We start from the raw sequence: 18,731 nt of genomic DNA, 5'->3' as shown, positions 1-18,731 counted from the left end.
TTGGAAAACAGACTAACAATATTTTTCATGTTAGTAGAAGTGAATAGGCTATATCAAAGTTTCTTCACACAGGCACATTTGTTTGGCAGCGATGAACTTGTCTGGTCTGAATCATTGTTGATTGAGTGAGAACAGTTCAAACTTACTGGCTGTGGAAATCAGCGGGCGGGACTCATTATACTACAAGGAAAACGCCGCAAATAACGCGCGTATTTGTGCAACCAAAACACCATTTTAAACGGTGTCGTGTGGCAATCCAAACGGTGTTTAAAGTGGCGTTTTTCACGCACAGGAAAACGGCGTGAAATATGCCATTTTTAACGTTTTTTGTGCATTTTTTACGCCATTTGCAATCACTACAGCATATTTCATCATTGTCAGTGATCAGACCTACCACCATCATATCATCAGCAAACTTAATGATGGCATTGGAGCTATGTGTTGCCACACAGTCATGTGTGTACAGGGAATACAGGAGTGGACTAAGAACACAGCCTTGTGGGGCTCCAGTGTTGAGGGTCAGTGATGAGGAGATGTTACTGCCCATTCTAACCACCTGGCGTCTGCTTGACAGGAAGTCCAGGATCCAGCTGCACAGCAAGCTGTTTAAGCCCAGAGCACGGAGTTTCTCATCAAGCTTGGAGGGCACTATGGTGTTGAATGCTGAGCTGTAGTCAACAAACAGCATTCTCACATAAGTGTTCCTTTTTTCCAGGTGGGAGAGAGCAGTGTGTAGTGTAGATGCAATGGCATCATCAGTGGAGCGGTTGTTGCGGTAAGCAAACTGCAATGGGTCCAGTGAGGGAGGCAGCACAGAGCAGATGTAATCTCTGATTAGTCTCTCAAAGCATTTGCTGGTGATGGGGGTCAGAGCAACAGGACGCCAGTCATTTAAGCAAGTGATTTTGGATTGCTTTGGTACAGGCAAAACGGTGGACGTTTTGAAGCATGTGGGGACCACAGACAAGGAGAGGGAAAGGTTGAAAATGTCCATAAAAACACCAGCCATTTGGTTCGCGTACGCTCTGATGATGCAGCCCGGAATGCCATCTGGACCCGTGGCTTTACGGATATTCACCCGTCGGAAGGATTGGGTTACATCCACTACAGAGACGGAGAGTGAACTAACCTCTGTAGCTTCGGCTGCGAGAGCTCTCTCCACAAGGGTGGTGTTATTTCCCTCGAAATGAGCATAAAAAGTATTTAGCTCATCCGGGAGAGAGGCAGCGATTTTCATGGCAGAGTTTTTATTCCCTTTGAAGTCCGTGATGATTTTAATTCCCTGCCACATGCTTCTAGAGCTGGTGGTGTTAAACTGTCCTTCAATCTTGTTCCTGTACTGGCGTTTTGCTGCTCTGATAGTTTTGCGAAGGGCATAACTGGCTTGTTTATGCTCCTCCGCGTTCCCGGAATTAAAAGCGGAGGTCCGCGTGGTGCGCAAACATCGCTATTAATCCAAGGGTTCTGGTTGGGGTAGATCCGTATTGTTTTGGTCGGAACAACATCCTCTACGCACTTTCTGATGAAACACGTTACGCTATCAGCGTAAAGCTCGATGTCGTCATCAGAGGCGGACCGGAACATCTCCCAGTCCACGTGATCAAAACAGTCTTGTAGCGTAGAGTCTGATTGGTCCGACCAACACTGGATCATTCTGAGGGTGGGTGCTTCCTGTTTCAGTTTCTGCCTGTAAGTGGGCAGAAGCAGAATGGAAGAGTGGTCCAATTTGCCAAATGGTGGGCAGGAGAGGGATTTGTAGTCATCCCGGAAGGGAGAGTAGCAATAGTCCAAAACCCGGTCCCCTCGTGTGTTGAACCTGATATGTTGGTGGTATTTTGGTGCGATTAATTTGAGATTGGCTTTGTTAAAGTCCCCAGTAACAATGAACGCGGCCTCAGGGTGCGTGGTTTCCTGCTCACTTATACTCCCATACAGTTCCTTGAGTGCCCAGTCTGTGTCGGCTTGTGGTGGGATGTACACAGCAGTGATAATGACCACTGTGAATTCCCTCGGTAGCCAGAATGGTCGACACAGAAGCATGAGAAATTCCAGATCAGGAGAGCAGAAAGACTTGATAGAATGTACTCTGATCACACCAAGATTTGTTGATCATAAAACATACACCGCCACCTCTGATTTTACCTGAGAGGTCTTTCACTCTGTCCGCTTGGTGCACGGAGGACCCCGCGGGTTCAATGGCTGAGTCTGGAATCTCAGCAGACATCCAAGTTTCTGTAAGGCAGATAATGAAGCAGTCCCTTATCTCTTGTTGGAAAGAGATCCACGCTCGCAGAGCTTGTTGTCCAGAGACTGAACATTTGCCAGTAGAATACTGGGTAGCGGGGGTCGATTTGCATGACGTCTTACTCTGATGAGAACGCCGGCTCTATTTCTCCTTTTCCTTCTGCGTTTCTGCGGCCGGGCTGCCCAGACAAATGGCTTCGCTGCCGTGTTTGTAAACAGCGGGTCGGCATTGAGGAATGTGAAGTCCGGTTTACGGTGTGTAATTGCAGAACCAATGTCCAAAAGTGTTTGTCTGTCGTAGACAATAAGGCAGACAACATCCAAAACAAAAAAAAAGGAACTGCAAACAAAACAAACAAAAAACTACAATGTTGTGTCGGAACTCGCAACGCAGCAGCCATACTCGGCGCCATCTTGAGTCCCACTTAAAGGGGTCATGACATACTCTTTTTTTTTCTTTTTTTTTTTTTTCTTTTTTTATACCATTTTAATATTTTTTCTGAGGTACACTTATAATGTTAGTACATTTTTTTATTTTATTTTATTTTTATTTTTTTTGCACCAGAAAAAGTCATAATTTAGTGGCAAAAAAAAAGTATGTCAATGCTTTGGAATTAATTGTTTTTCTGCATTAATTGGTCATAAAATTTCATTTTATTTCATCACAAGTATAGACAAACACAATGTGCTTAAGATAACAACACACAAAAATTATAATCTTTCATGTCTTTATTGAGCACATCCCATTAAACATTCGCAGTGCTGTGGAAAAAGTAAGTGAAAGGTTTACACCCCCCAGCTCTTGATGCATCATGTTGCCTTGAGCATCAGTGAATGTTTTCACCATTTGTAATAGTTTTGTATGAATCCATCAATTGTCCCCAGTGTGAAAAGATGGCTCTCAAAATCATACAGTCACTGTTGGAAAGGGGTCAGATATGCAGAGGATGCTGGAAAACCAAAGAATATGCAGGACCTATGGGATTTTTATGAAGAACAGTGGGCAGTTTAACTGCTCAGGACAAACAATGACTCATGAACAACTATCACAAAACTAAAAAAACAGTTGTGGATCATCCAGGTAACAACAACAAGGTAGTCACTTACAAAGTTCACTTACGTTTTCCACAGCACTGTGAATGTTTAATGGAATGTGTTCAATAAAGACATGAAAGATTATAATTGTTTGTGTGTTGTTAGCTGAAGCACATTGTGTTTGTCTATACTTGTGACTTTGATGAAGATCAGATGACATTTTATGACAAATTAATGCAGCAAACCAACTAATTCCAAAGGGTTCACATATTTTTTCTTGCCACTGTATATTTTGTACAGTACATAATATATTATGTCTATGGAGAGTCCTCATAAACCACAAATACCAACGTGTGTGTGGGTGGGTGTGTGTGTGTGTGTGTGTGTGTGTGTGTGTGTGTGTGTGCGCGCGCGCGCGTGTGTGTTAGGGCCTGGTAATATTGCTTAAATTTTGCTACCACATATGAATTTTTCCCAGTAAAATAATTAACTGTACCATGTTGGTTTTTTTTTCCCATTTCAAAATGTAATCTTTAAAAATATTTATCCCATCAAATACACTAAAAAAAATTTTTAGTTTTTTTTATCACACATCACAAATCACACAGTTTTGTTCTCAGTATAAAGGTTTCCAAATCCTTCCAAAACCAATCTTGTCCTCCAATTCACAGAATTCTAAAGTATATGATGTTGTTCAGTTTAAATATTTCCAAGACATGTTTGAAAACTTTATCTGGAAAAGTCTGAGATGTGATGTGGTTGTAGAGTGCGTGTCTGCGTCTTGAAATTCTGAGCGTGTCTCCACATTATTCATGAGAAGGACCACTTCCATCCAATCACTGCTCCGTGCCTGAGATCTCATTACAGCGGAGAATTCAAATGTCGCGAGATCGTGATCTCTGCGTGCGTTTTAGATATGAGTAGGAAGTGTGCGATTCCTCTGTGCAGTAACTCAAAAACGATGTTTGCGCTCCTTCGCGATGCGGTTGTAGAATATTTGTTATCAACTTGAGTATAAATTAATGAAGTATAATCAATGTAAATATAGCCATTTCATTCTACAATTATTTCTGAAGGTTAAGCATGAATTTTAGTGTGTGTGAGTGTGAATGAAGCAGCCTGTATAGGAAAGGAATGTGCTCACAAAGGGTAAAACTGCTCTCATGACTGCTGAGAAAATATATGGTGAAGTTCCTCCACAGGTGGCTCCTGTCCACTTCTTAAAATAAACAGACTGGAGTCAAAGAATAGGACGATGTAAAATGGTGACATGTATGGAATGTATTGGCCATGCCTTGATAGATCATATATAAGTGTGAAGGAACCCATTTACTGGAGTTCCTCTGCAGACTGACTCTGCTTTGCTATCTCTGATAATAAAGTCTATCTTCTGGCATCAAAACCCCAAGACTTTGAAATTGATTCTTCACAAAGATGGCAGAAGCCACAACACGGTCAGAGGTGGGGTTTAGCTGCGGGAAGCTGGTTTGCCGTCTTCTACCAAGACACATGGAAAATATGTCTGTAATAAGCATTTTTCACCAGAGAGCAATGAAAATTTGGGACTGGTGGAATCTGGGTTTTCCGATCGCCTTCTTTTGAAAAAAGACGCTGTACCAATTCCTGTCTCCACAACTGTGGTAAGTGTTTTGCCTAAATATTTGTGTTTGTGCCTTTGGTGGTTGTTAAAGTGTTTTTCGTTAACACTGTCAGTTTTAGGAGCCAGTCTAGTTGTTATCAATGTTTCATGGTAGCGCTGGACTTTTGTTATCGTATTGAATATTAAAATAAGTTAGTTGAATATAGGTTGGGAAATGTGGGACAGATTATCGCGATCCCTATTATATCCAAATGTGCTTCCTTAAGAGGAATATTCAGGGTTCAATACAAGTTAAGCTTAATCGACATAATTTGTGGCATATTGTTAAATACCAAATAATAATAATCCACTTATTAGTCTTTTTTAAACATAATTATGTGTCCCCAGTGTGTGTAGACAACCATCCTTTCCCCATCAGTTATAATAAAAATAAATAAATTTAAAAAGAAAACAGTGATTCCGTTCAGGTTTGCAGCCCCTTATGAATTCAAAGGGAAAAGGCACCGCCCTCGGCTGGCGAAGAGATCCGCCCTCATTAAAACCTGAGCGAGCAGCGACAGTCCGCCATATTTATCTCCTTGCAAGAGCCGCTTGTGCCAAATTGAGAATGTCCCAGCTACGAGGTAAACACGCCAGATGTTCTGTTGTTGGCTGCAAGAGCAAGCACAAGAGTCTTCATGCACTCCCGGCATCTGAGCCACAGAAGACACAGTGGATTAGTTTTATTTTTGATGGCAATGTGCCCACAACAATAGTAAAATCCATATATGTTTGTGCAAACCATTTTACGTCGGACTGCTTCATCAACGAGGGTCAACACAAGGCTGGATTTGCTTCCAAGCTAAGGATCAAGGATGGATCGATACCAACTCTCCGTGACCCAGCTTCAGATTTACAAGTCGTAAGTTTCGCACTAATACCTTTTTTAATGTTTGCAATTCGGCTTTCTGAATTTGCTTGTTTGCATGTTGCGCGAAAAACGCGTTTTTGTGAAAACATTGTGCTTTGTGTAACGTAGCAACTCTGTAGGCATCGTTTCACAGTTTCCACATGAGCACCTGTACCACAATTAAAAATGAGCATTATACTAAATGTATCTTGCCACTATATTGCGCTTAGCGAACGTCATTACAGTACTTAGTGTGTATTGCTTATTGAAGTAGTACTGCATGTTCCCTACAATGGAAAGCGAAGAAAGCTAAAGTTGGCGTTAGACACCGAACAACACATCATCCATCGTAGCAGAACGGCCGAAATAACCCTACAAAAGTTACACAAATTCGTCAAACATCTACGGCTATGGCAAGCCGTTTTAGCTTTTATTCATTCGCAAGAGTTAACATTTTAACTAGTTGTAATTCAGTTGTTGATATCAAGTATGAACTTTTTACTAGTAACAATGTAATTATTGATATCAGTAAAGGGAGCTCTAATTGTAACAATTATTGCCTTGATATCTACAATAGCCTTTGCAACTAGTGAAAATAGAATTACTGATATCTTAAATATGATTTTAACAAGTAAAAACACTTATCGATATCTAGAAATACAATTTTAATAGGTAAGAATAGCTATGGTAATGATTTTATGAATATTAATGAGACCTTGTTTTCTATGAATCCACCTTTGGAGCCAGCAGTAGCAGGTTAAAAAATGGAGGTAAAAACAGCTTGTTTTATTTTTATGCTTCAGAAACAGAAAATGAGAATTCATTTAAATTTTACTTTGTCCATTTGTTAAAAAAAATAAATAAAAACAATATTAGATTTGCATATGTGGGTGGCACTGCAACGCCCCTTTCATCTGATTGGCCAACCCGTGCCGTCTTCTACTGCCTTAATCCTTTTAGCCAGAATAATAGTTCGTACCGCTCTGCATATTTGGCTCAATTTTAATTAAATATTGTCCCGAACTACCACTCACTGTAAACTACACATGCCATACGCAGAAAAATCTTGTTGCTGGGCACAGTACTGGTGCTGTTGCAAGCTGTTGTCTCTAATGGATGATGCGTAAGAGATCGCAAGCCACATCATATGCTGACTGGGAGTTTACTCTCTATAATATATTATTTTTATATTGAATAAATTGTTTGATTTTGTAATACATTTTTTTCATGGCGTTTTAATAAATGTAATGGCGAACGGGATTAAGGGAGTACAGAAGGAGCAGGTGTAAATTTTATTCATTCCAACTGCAATATACTGCTCATTATTCATAAATAAGGGTCGTTGTGCAGTCCTGCATGCCGACGGAGTTACAGTTGGGATGCGTTTTGTGCGAATAATTAGTCTTGGCTATAGTTTGATGGTTTTAAATAAGCGTTTACAATTGACATTGCATGCTTTTTCTGACATGAGAAACCAGTAACAAAAAAATCACGCCCTGCTCTAAACGCCTCCCACATCTGCTGCTGTCTGCCCGAGGAAAAAGTCTTCTTACCTGCTAAGCCAAAATCGTGGAGGAATGGGTGTTACAATAGCGCATAATAACATAAACGAATCTTCTGGAATGCTAATATTGTACATCTGTGTGTGTTACTGTATGGTAATTAAGTGCAAGAAGACAGGGCAGTTTTTTTTTAAATATAATAACGGGCGCATCCTTTCAACCAAAATTATTACATTTAATCCAAGCAAAAACATTACGGAAATTCTCAGTTATTATTATATGTAATATAATTACACATTTTAATTTCATAACAAAATTGAATCAAATTATAGTTAGCAGTCTTTAACAATATTAAATCAATAAAACATGAATAAATTTAAGTTGTATTAATATTAGATAAAGATCACACAATTATGTTATGAAATTGAAATGTGTAAATCTTAAATATAAGCAATATACTGTATATATATATATATATATATGAGGTCTATCATTTTTAGTTAGATAGCCAAGGTAATTGTTAGTGCTGTCAACAGGGTTAAGAGACTAAATTATCATTTTTACCTTAACCTGTTGATGTGCATGCCCGCCCCCCCCCCCCATCATTTGAATTAAATTAGTATTTTCAAGTCACCAAATATTTAATTTGACATTGTTTCCTAAGTCCACAAGATGGCGCAACTAGACAGAAACTCGACAGCATTGTGTTATTATTGAAAAGAACATTACTGGGCCTCGTAGATCGTAGAATTCATCTTAGTATTGCGGCCCGTTTTCCTAAATGTATCGTAACTTAAGAAGTACTTGAAAATGCTCGTAGATTAACGAGTGTTCTGGAGTAATCGTACAGCACTAAGAACATCGTAAGGACACAGACTTATGCAGACACCTGCAGGACAATCTCGAAATTACACCTAATACAATTTAAATACCTATAGCTACACTTTATGCTAATTTAATATCAGTATAAATACATTTTATTTTATTATTATTATTATTAACTGACAAGGCTAATAATAGTAATAATAACAATAATAAATTCAGAAAATGGTTAGTAAATATTGGATGAACAGATAAATTAATAAGTAAATAAATAAAGTTATTTGTGGACTAGTTGGTAACAACAGAGTGGTGGCAAGATTGTTGCAGAGACCTGTAAAAATTACAATCAGAGAGAGAAGGAAAAAAGTCAAGTCGCTGCCGTGCGTGAAAATCATCCATATAACCTTGTTATATTGAATTAATGCTTGTTGTCTTTAGCAGGACCATACACAGGGCATCTGCTGTCTTCACTGATCCTGGAAGCTTTAATCTCGACCACAGAGTCAATTTTGAAAACGGAATATTAAAATGCACATCTGATGAATGAAGCAGTGATTGTGTAAAAGAAATATATCGTTCTGCAAAACAAAATGCAGTCATAATGTGGTGATTTAAGTTGTACATTTAAGAAAATATTTTGTCAATATTCCCAGCGAGGTAAATTACAAACGTTTTTAAAGTTACGCACAAATATAATGAAGTGGCAATGACGAGCAGCACTATACGGTCACATTTCAGCACTGTCACATGGACAGCGACTCTCTTAAGTAGCACTTAAACTGCGTCCTCGCACATTCATGTTAAGCGCAGTTTTGGGAAACGCACATAAAAAATAACGAACAAGTACAACGTGAACCATTATTTTTACGGCTTCTTTACACGCACAGGCACACAAGTTTGTTAGATTTTTATTTCTACTGGTCCTTGTTCCTCCTAATACCCAAACATTTAATTTAGCCTACGATTTTATGCAAAGTGATGGAACATGTTTTCGTACATTAATCAACAGCACACAGATACATTAGACACAATAGTATCCATTTGCTGAGCCACGGAGCCGTAGGTTTGACACAGAAGTATAAATCGGCCTTAAGTCACAGCAGTTTCAGGCCCGCAGTCTCCGGACTGATGTTGCGGGCGGATCTAATAACAGAACAATCATGCCTTAGAGCACGATAAGTTGTTGTCTATTTAAAGTTTTATTAAATCTAGCATTTTTGGTAAACAAATACTTTATTAGCTAAGTATTTATCTGCTAACTACTGGATCTGTATAGATGTATTTCATAACGAATATTATTCTGGAAACAGTTCGATTATCAGTCGGGTTGTATTTTTTAAAAATGATTTGGTTTTGAATCACTCAAGCTTTTGTTGTTTAAGTAATTATTTTAGTTTAATTTATTATTATTTAAATTTCTTTTCAATATGTAATTGATTTTATTTTGCAATGTACATGTTTTGTTAGGCTTTGTAATTGAGTGTTTATTTTGAATTTGATTTGATTAAATACATATGACATTAAATGCCCATTCTTTTGTCTTTTTTAAGTACTCTTTGTAACTTTAAAGAAACCTTTGAACAGGAGAGAAATCAAATGATCACATATAGGCCTAATATAGTCAAATGGGTAACACCCTACAATAAAGTTTCATTTGTTAACATTTGTTAACTTGAAAAACAATGAGCAATACATTAACAGCATTTGTTAATCTTGGTTACTGTTAATTTCAATACTTTAAAATATATTTTTAAAATTAGAAGGTGTAAATGTTCACATCATTTATAAAATATAAATGAACAAAGAACAATGTTTTATCCATTAACATTAACAGATTAATAAATGCTGTTAAAAATGTTCTTTGTTAATTCATGAAACCTACTGTAACTAATGTTAACACATGGAACCTTATTGAAAAGTGTTGAAAAGGCTACCATTAAATGTTTTAGTCATCAAATCAAAATCGATGTAAAAACAGCACATTTGAAATCTAAAAAAGCAAACAAACGTAAGAAATTATGCTCCAAACTATAGATGGCGCTAACACTGCATTGGTCCTGAGACTGCTGTGGCTCTCGATACACATTACAAAATCATACAATATTATTAAATATAAAAATAATATATGAAAAATAAAAGTGTGGTTTATAAACGACAGAGGAAACTGATCATGGGGATGAAGAAAGTTCTCTTTTCTGCTTGCGTATCCCCTACGAGGTTCCATACCTTTCTTTTTTGAATATTCATAAGGTATGTAAGCACTCCTCATTATTATGCACATATCCAAAAAGAAATTTGTGATATTTGAAATTACCATTTTAACTAGTAAAAATTACATTTCAACATGTAACAATTCCTTTTTTACATGTAAGAATTCAGTTACACACATCAAGAATTATGGTTTTCACTAGTTGAAATTCCATTTTTGATACCAAGAATGTATTTCCGCGAGTGATGACATCATTTTTTATATCAATAATTCACGTTTTTACTAGTGGAAATGTAATTATTGATATCAACAAATGGCATTTCCACTAGTAGAAAATACATTCCTGATATCAAGAATTAGTATATTAACTAGTGAAAATTGAATTGTTGATATCAACAGTCCATATCCTACATGTGATTAAAAGTTATGCCAAAACTATGCAAAGGTAATTACAGATATCAACAATTAAATTTTCATTAGTTAAAATGTTAATTCTTGATATCTATAAATGCATTTCAACATGTTACAATTGGGATGTCTGATATCTATAAATGGATTTCAGATATCAATAATTTGGAGTGTAATTAATGATATCTAAAAATAATTTCTTACTAGTAACAATTACATTACAGATATCAGAAATTAAAATTGTCACTAGTGAAAACTGAATATCTGATATCAAAAATGAGCATTTTTACTAGTTGGAATTCAATTGTTAATATAAAAAATTGGCATTTCCACTAGTAGAAATTAAATTCTTTATTAAAAATTATATTTTTTACTAGTAAGAAAATAATTGTTGATATGTGAAATTGGACTTTTAACTAGTAAGAAACGAATTTTTGATATCAGTAATTGCATTTTGAATGAGTGAATGACATATCGGTGTGAAAATTCAATTACAGATATCAAGAATTAAGGTTTTTACTAGTTGAAATCCCATTTTTGATTTCAAGAATGCGATTTCTGCGAGTGATGATGTCATTCTTGATATCTAGAATTAGAATTCTAACTAGTGAAAATTTAATTGTTGATATCAACAGTCCATATCCTGCGAATGAATAAAAGTGAATTCGGCTTGCTATATACGGCTGATCTCCGGTGTTTTCAGTAGCAGCCACATTGGTTCTCCTGCATTGTTGTCTCCGGGGTATCCATGGCACCAGCAGGAAAGGCACAGCCCACTTCCAGAAAGGGGTGGGGGGAGCAGCTCCTTTGCATTTAAAGCTACAGACACTAAAACTGCCCGTTTGGAACAGGGGTATAAAGGCATGGAAGAATAAATGATCTGTGAGGTATTTTGAGCTGAAAATTGACAGACACATTCTGGGGACACCTGAGACTTTTATTACATCGTGTAAAAAGGGGCATAATATGTCCCCTTTAAGAAATCGATTTGAGCCTGTGAGGCACTAAAAATGTAAGTTAAATATTTAAATACTGAACTGGTTTCATCTTTTTAAGAGGAAAATTTCCCTTTAAGTTCATTTAAGTGGATGCATGTAAGCCCATGTTGCAAACAAATTAAATACTCTACTTACAATAAACTATTCATGTACAGTCCCCTGTCCAGCTTGTTGTTGACTAAGGTAGGAGACAGCCTGAGCTTTCTGTAAACGTATAATGTCAGGTCATATGGCATTTTGATCATAATAAAAAGTCCCAGGAGAAGTAACCTGAGCCCTTATTCACACTATGTGTCTTATACTTGTATTACAATGATTGTAAAATTATTACAGTTGACCTATCAGCCCAAATTGCTTTGTGAGATTGGGTGCCAGACAGATGAAGCTTTCAAAAAAGATGCTGCCTGCCAGACAAATCTTGAAGCGCCCATCAAGAAAGAAACCATAAAAGAAGAACACAAGCCACTACCGCTGCTGGAGACATACAATATCATCACTGTAAAAAAGGAGGAGGAACTTTGGGACAGCTGAGGAGAAGCCTCACATATGGCATGGTTTGTTGTTGTTTTATTGTCATGAACTACAGTATGAAGCCATGGTTTATATGAGATTGTGCAGTTTTTAATGTTACTTTCATTGTGTGCTACAGGCTAGTGGATCTTCTCTTTAACTGCGTGTTGGAGGAGCCCCAGTAGTTTCAGGACCTTCACAAGAAAATTGTAGGTTCCGGAACACCTTTTCACACAATTGGAAAGACCTAAAAAGTGGGAGGCTGTGGCACTGCACACGTCACGCTTTAAACCCATGGACACCAAAGAAAAAACACACTCTTTTTATGCATATCTGCACTGCAGTCAATAAATAAAAGTTTTCATTTGAATAAAAGGGATATTATGTGTTTTTGACAGGAAATGTTGCAGCTGATGTTTTATGTTGATAAACTTTTAAATGCACTGTAGAATTACTGCAGAATACTTTAGTTATTATATATATATATAATATATATATATATATATATATATATATATAAAGACAATTCAAGTGGGAACAATTTTTTGAATAGTATTTCTATTGACAGTACAGTGTGTTTGACACAATGACTTAATTGTGGTCAAAGGGAATCACAATGTTTTTTATGTTAATCACATCGCTGTTCAAATCGCAATCACTTTCTCAGTAAATACTGAGATATTGTTTTTGTTGTTGTGGAGCTGGTTCATTCTCTTGTGATTTCAGTCAAAGGGCCAGAGACAGGCTGAACATGACTACATATGAATAAGTTCTGACTGTTTTGGTGCAAAAAAAAAAAAAAAAAAACTTACAAGTACTTACATTTTAAGTGGACCTTAAGGAAAATTATAAAATAAGACAACATTTGTCATGACCCCTTTAACCTTGTATGCTTGTACCTCTTAAAACAAGTATGCTTACACATACAAGGAATTTGTCTTGGTGACAGGAGCTTCCAGTACACAACAATACAAAAACAGCAACAGGACTTAAAAAAATAATTAAAATTGAATAAAAAATAGATAAATATTGAAAAGAAAAAAGTATATATAGAATACACAATAGACTATATATATATATATATATATATACACACACACATAAATACATACATATACACATATATGAATATATATACATACACATATGCAGTGCAAATCAAAATACAAATCGGTTATGTACAGTGCAAGAGAATGTAATGTCAGAAGAGGTTGGATGTGTTGGATAAATATAAAAAGACTAAGCTGTGTATTGCACATTAATTATTGCTCAAAGGGGCAGTTTTAACTGTTCATGAGAAGGATAGCCTGAGGGAAAAAACTGTTCCTGTGCCTGACGGTTCTGGTGCTCAGAGCTCTGAAGCATCGGCCAGAAGGCAACAGTTCAAAAAGGTAGTGGGCAGGGTGAGTGGGGTCCAGAGTGATTGAAGGGGGGGCAGGGGTCAACCAATAATCCTCTCAGCAGTCCGAACTGTCCTTTCTAGTGTTCTGATGTCTGATTTCGTAGCTGAACCAAACCAGACCATTATTGAAGTGCAGAGGAGACCCAGTGTAGCAGAATTGCAACATTTGTGTACAGCAAGTTAACAATACCTATTTTAATATACTATATTGTTACGGTAGTTGAACACTTTTTGGTTAAATTTCAGATATTTTTGTAGAACAAATCTGAAAATGACTATGTCTATAATATTTTGGTTCATGGACCCATCACAGTTCTAGCATAATTGATATACAGGTGCATCACAACAAATTAGAATGTCATGCAAAAGTTCATTTATTTCAGTAATTCAACTCAAATTGTGAAACTTGTGTATTAAATAAATTCAATGCAGACAGACTGAAGTAGTTTAAGTCTTTGGTTCTTTTAATTGTGATGATTTTGGCTCACATTTAACAAAAACCCACCAATGTATGTTATGATGTTTTAAGTCATGTACACTGTATGACCAAAAGTGTGTGGACACTCCTACACTGCTTCTAATTAAGGACTTTGGCTATTCCAGTAATTTCTGTGAGGACAAATCATAATTTTACAGCATACAATGAGAATTGTGTGTATTGCAACAGTTTAGTGAGGGCCCCTTTCTGTTCCAGCATGTCAATGCCCATGTGCACAAAGTGAGGTCAATAAAAACATGATTCTGATTAGGATGAACTTGACTGGCCTGCACAAATGCATACTGTTAGGATGACTGCGAGCCAGACTGCGAGCCCAACATCAGTGTCTAAACTTACTGTTGACATGGACTCCACAGAAAATAAACTGCAATCAGCCGCAGTCCAATCAAACAGCGAGAAACACTTCTCTGACCACTGTTTGCATCACTTCTCTTTAAATGGAATGCATAGACATTCAGTTACAGCCAACTAACCTGTATCAGCCAAATAACAAGTACATTGCATCTGTGTGCACTTCCGCTGTCAATTTGGGATGGATTTCAAAGACTCTAGTAATTTGGCTCGTAGTCATAATAGTGATAGTGTTTGACTAACTGGGGCACAGGTCAGGAAGCAGACAAAGTGGTTAATCCAAACGTCTGCTAGCTGCCTTGAGATATCACACAGGTCACATAAACTACAACACGTAAAGACTGTATCACCTAGAAATAATATCCGGTTGTTAAGTCTGACGTCACGCGTAACGTAATAGCCATTTCCAGGTCCAAACGCTCCTTCAGATCCCAAAAGCAAGCAACAATGGCGGAACATGTGAACTGTTTCACGATCACTTCCTCCTTTAGTGAGGCAGCATTGAGGGTTAAAATGGTCTAAATTCTTTCAACTCCAATAGAGTGATTAGTGTTGCTGTTCTCCCAGGTGGTATAATCAAGGGTAGAGTCCAGGCATCCATGAAAAAGAGGATGTACGAGGTTGAGGTGAGTTAGAAGTTAGCAGTAAGCTAGCAAGAATGTGTCCTGCACCGACGTGAAATGTGCGTGGAAGAGGGCGAAGACACCGAAAACGGATGAAACTGCAGCCATGAGGGTGTCTGAGATGACACTATCCACGAGGTTAGTAATTAATTTGCAAATGGTGCTGATGTTGCATGGTTTGAATTATTTGCTTAACATTATGTGGTTTAAAGCCATTGTATTATGTGGAGATGAATTGTATTTATCAAACAGTGCTGACATACACTCATGGTGTGCTGTAGTACTACCGTAAAATCATGATCCTAAGCTTTATCTCCCTACCGAAATCTTAGATGGCCAGTCAGTGATTCATCTTTTCTTAAGCGTTAAAATATTTGTGTCTGGGGAACCATGAGTTTTTAAAAGCTTAGTGGTAAAGGTGTGCTATAAATGAATAGTGCTAATAAAAGGCTGTTAAGTTGAGATAGTATTCTCACCTGAAAAGATCTCAAATACTATTATTCATTTTATTACCCATTTTATACTATTATTTCAGCTGGAATGAAAAGACCTGTCACCCAGGAGGACAAGGAATGGGCACTGGCATCCTTGTCACAACTTTTTACTGGGATGAGGTGGATTTTGAGTCCAGAAACGCCTCAGGTACAACTTTTGTACTTTGATGTGCCCTCCATGTTACCTGAAACATCACAATTGCACTACATTAAATCAGTGACAATTCAGCTAGGGTAAAGTCTTCCCCCATAATTTTGTACAATGTCAAAAGTTTCATCATTTCTCATAATTTTAACAAGGGGTGTCAAACTGGTGTACTGTGTAGTTAAAAACAAACATTACATAGTTTAGGCCCATGACAAATGTGGTTTGACACATTATGTAAACTACACAGATATGTATGTAAACCCTTGCAAATCACAGACATCTGACTGTCCGTTTTAATTTAAAGGTATTTTGTATAAACTACGTGGCCTAAAGTATGTGGATACCTCACTGAAACCTCATTGACTTACAAGGAAATCGAAAAAATTTTTTTGTAAATATCTGACACTATGTGCTTAATTTTAGATCTAGACTTTCCCTATCAAGACATTTGATGGGCTGGTGACTAGCCCAGGTTATGCCCAAGCTGAGGGCAAAGCAGCAATACACGGTGCACACTGGTGTCAATATCCAGGAGAGGGGACTGTTCCTGTCTGACAGCGGCCTGCTCGGTGGATCTCCAGATGGGACAGTATCTGGTGATTGCATTGTTGAGGTGAAGTGTCCGTTGTCAGCCAGAACCAAGACTATCCTGCAGGCAGCAGAGAGTAGGGACTTTTTTTCTGGAGTTGGATGAAGTGGCTGGTTCCCTGACACTAAAACAAACTCATAACCACTGGCATCAGATCCAGGGCAACCTACACCTGACCAGAGCTAACAGTTGTCACCTACTTGTATGGACTCCTCTTGACCTTGTCATCCTGCTAGTGCTCAAAGACCCAACATGGGCTGTTAACATTAACTATGTTTCCATCCAAGTTTTTTGTTTTTTTTTGCGACAAAAGGAGTAGCACATCAAAAAGTTTACCGATATAGCTGATGGAAACACAAATTGTCGCTAAAATTTCACATGTCGACATAATATTTTTCTGTTTAACTTAAGCGCATAAACTATATGTCGATACTTCAAATGTCACGAAAAACTGGTTTGGAAATACTTTTTGTCGAGAAAATAGGCATTAGCGCAAAAATGTAGTGTCACATGACAGAATTTACCCTAATCGTTAGCATGTGTTAATCATGACGACATGGTATACATCCTTGAAAGCCAATTTATTGTATGTGAAGCATTACTCGCACTGTTATGGAGATTGGTCTTACAGTTTTTCTCGATTGCTTAAACACTATAACCAGGCTTTTGAACTAAAATTTCAAAACCATAACGCTATTTATCAAAAGCACACCCATTTCCCTAAACTATAAACAATATTCCCGTTTTGACACGAGTCAGATTTGTTGAACTGTCACTGCAAAACTCTACACACAAATCCCTTCATTTCTCATTGCCTACACCATGTGGTCATTTAGAAAGCACTAGCATTCAATATCGTTCACTCAAGTCAGCACAGCTTGAGCTCAATTAGCACACAATTACCCAGGTGGAAACACTAAGAGTCAAAATTGATCACACACCAATCAGAACCTTCAATAGATAGATAAAAAGGCCCGAGTCAGTACATTCAGTTTTGGAACAATGGATCTAGAGAGATGTGAAGGAAGAGGTCGAGGACACCGGAGAGGAGGAAGAGGTGAAGGAAGAGTAGGAGCTGGTGGATGAGGAGGACAACAAGGAAGAGGAAGGGCAAGGAGATAAGCAGTCTCGGATGAAATTCGTGCCACTCTAGTTGACCATGTACTTATCCCTGGTATGACTATGAGGGAGGCTGGGCAACGAGTACAGCCAAACTTGAGTCGCTTCACCATCACCTCGATCATAAGAACCTTCAGGGAGGAAAACAGGTAGGTGTACTTCAGACTGCTCTCTACTGTAACTTTTGAGTGCTGTACTCTGTGCTGTTACAACACGTACATGTACTGTAGCTGTTGCACTATACTAATAAAAAGAAATGCATCAAATTGTCTCACATACAGAGTTTCTGTATGATTCCATTTTGTAAAAAGGATGTGTTACAGTAATCAGTACTTCTATTTTTGTAGGACACAGAGGTGACCACCTGGTGGAGGCAGGCTAAGGCTTTTGTCGGAGGAGCAAGAGAGGGAGCTGGTAAATATGGTCATTGCCAACAATGTAATCCACCTACGAGAGATTCAAAGGAGATGATTGAAAACAATCCCCAATTTCGAGGGATAAATGTCATCAGCCTCTCCACAATTGATTGCATCCTCAGAAAGCACAGGTTCCGGATGAAACAGGCCTACCGCTTTGAACGAAACTCTGACTGAGTGAAACACCAACATCTGGAATGCTCTTGTATGAGTTTTTATATTGTATGAAGTATTGTGTACCGTCACAGTATAGCAGTACAGCCGTTTATATTGTAGCACAAAGTACATATGGTGGTCTGCCACTTGTGCCCTCTTGAACTGTTTCAGGGTAGTCATTTACTCTACTGTGTTTCATGTGTTTTGCAGAGAATCTTTGAGATTGAAGGCCGGCCTGTTTCCCATGAGATTATCTTTGTTGATGAGGCTGAATTTAACTTGACCAAAAGGAGAAGGGGGAGGAACATAATTGGCCATTGGGCTATTGTGAATGTCCCTGGCCAGCAAGGAGGGAACGTCATTCTGTGCACGGCCATCAGCCATCGAAGGGTACTCCACCGCCATGCCATTCTTGGACCCTATAACACTATGCTCATCCTTGGTTTCCTTGATGGTCTAAGAGAGCATGTTCCAACTTGATCAGAGGGAGCCAGCACAACCAGAGCAGCCTCGCTACGTTGTTGTTTGGGATAATGTCAGCTTCCATCGTGCTGCTCTGGTTCGTGACTAGTTTACGAATAACCCGAGGTTTTCCAACATCTTTCTGCCTGCATACTCTGCCTTTCTAAACCCGATAGAGAATTTTATTTCGGCATGGCAAGTGGAAAGTGTATGACCGAGAACCTTACATCCGTGTTCACCTCCTCCAGGCCATGG

General features: G+C 38.0%; 1 long non-coding RNA gene across 1 annotated transcript; it reads left to right on the top strand.

Annotated features, from left to right (window-relative positions):
• The first annotated feature begins 5,406 nt into the window (after positions 1 to 5,406).
• LOC127442987 (uncharacterized) lies at positions 5,407 to 12,592 on the top strand. The gene is made up of 3 exons (XR_007897563.1): positions 5,407 to 5,780; positions 12,041 to 12,261; positions 12,357 to 12,592. It is a non-coding gene; the product is annotated as an uncharacterized LOC127442987 (long non-coding RNA).
• The last annotated feature ends 6,139 nt before the right edge of the window (positions 12,593 to 18,731 follow it).

The sequence above is a fragment of the Myxocyprinus asiaticus genome, chromosome 6 (assembly GCF_019703515.2).
Source record: "Myxocyprinus asiaticus isolate MX2 ecotype Aquarium Trade chromosome 6, UBuf_Myxa_2, whole genome shotgun sequence".
In the NCBI taxonomy this organism is placed as follows: domain Eukaryota; kingdom Metazoa; phylum Chordata; class Actinopteri; order Cypriniformes; family Catostomidae; genus Myxocyprinus; species Myxocyprinus asiaticus.
This window is presented reverse-complemented; position numbering and strand designations above follow the sequence as displayed.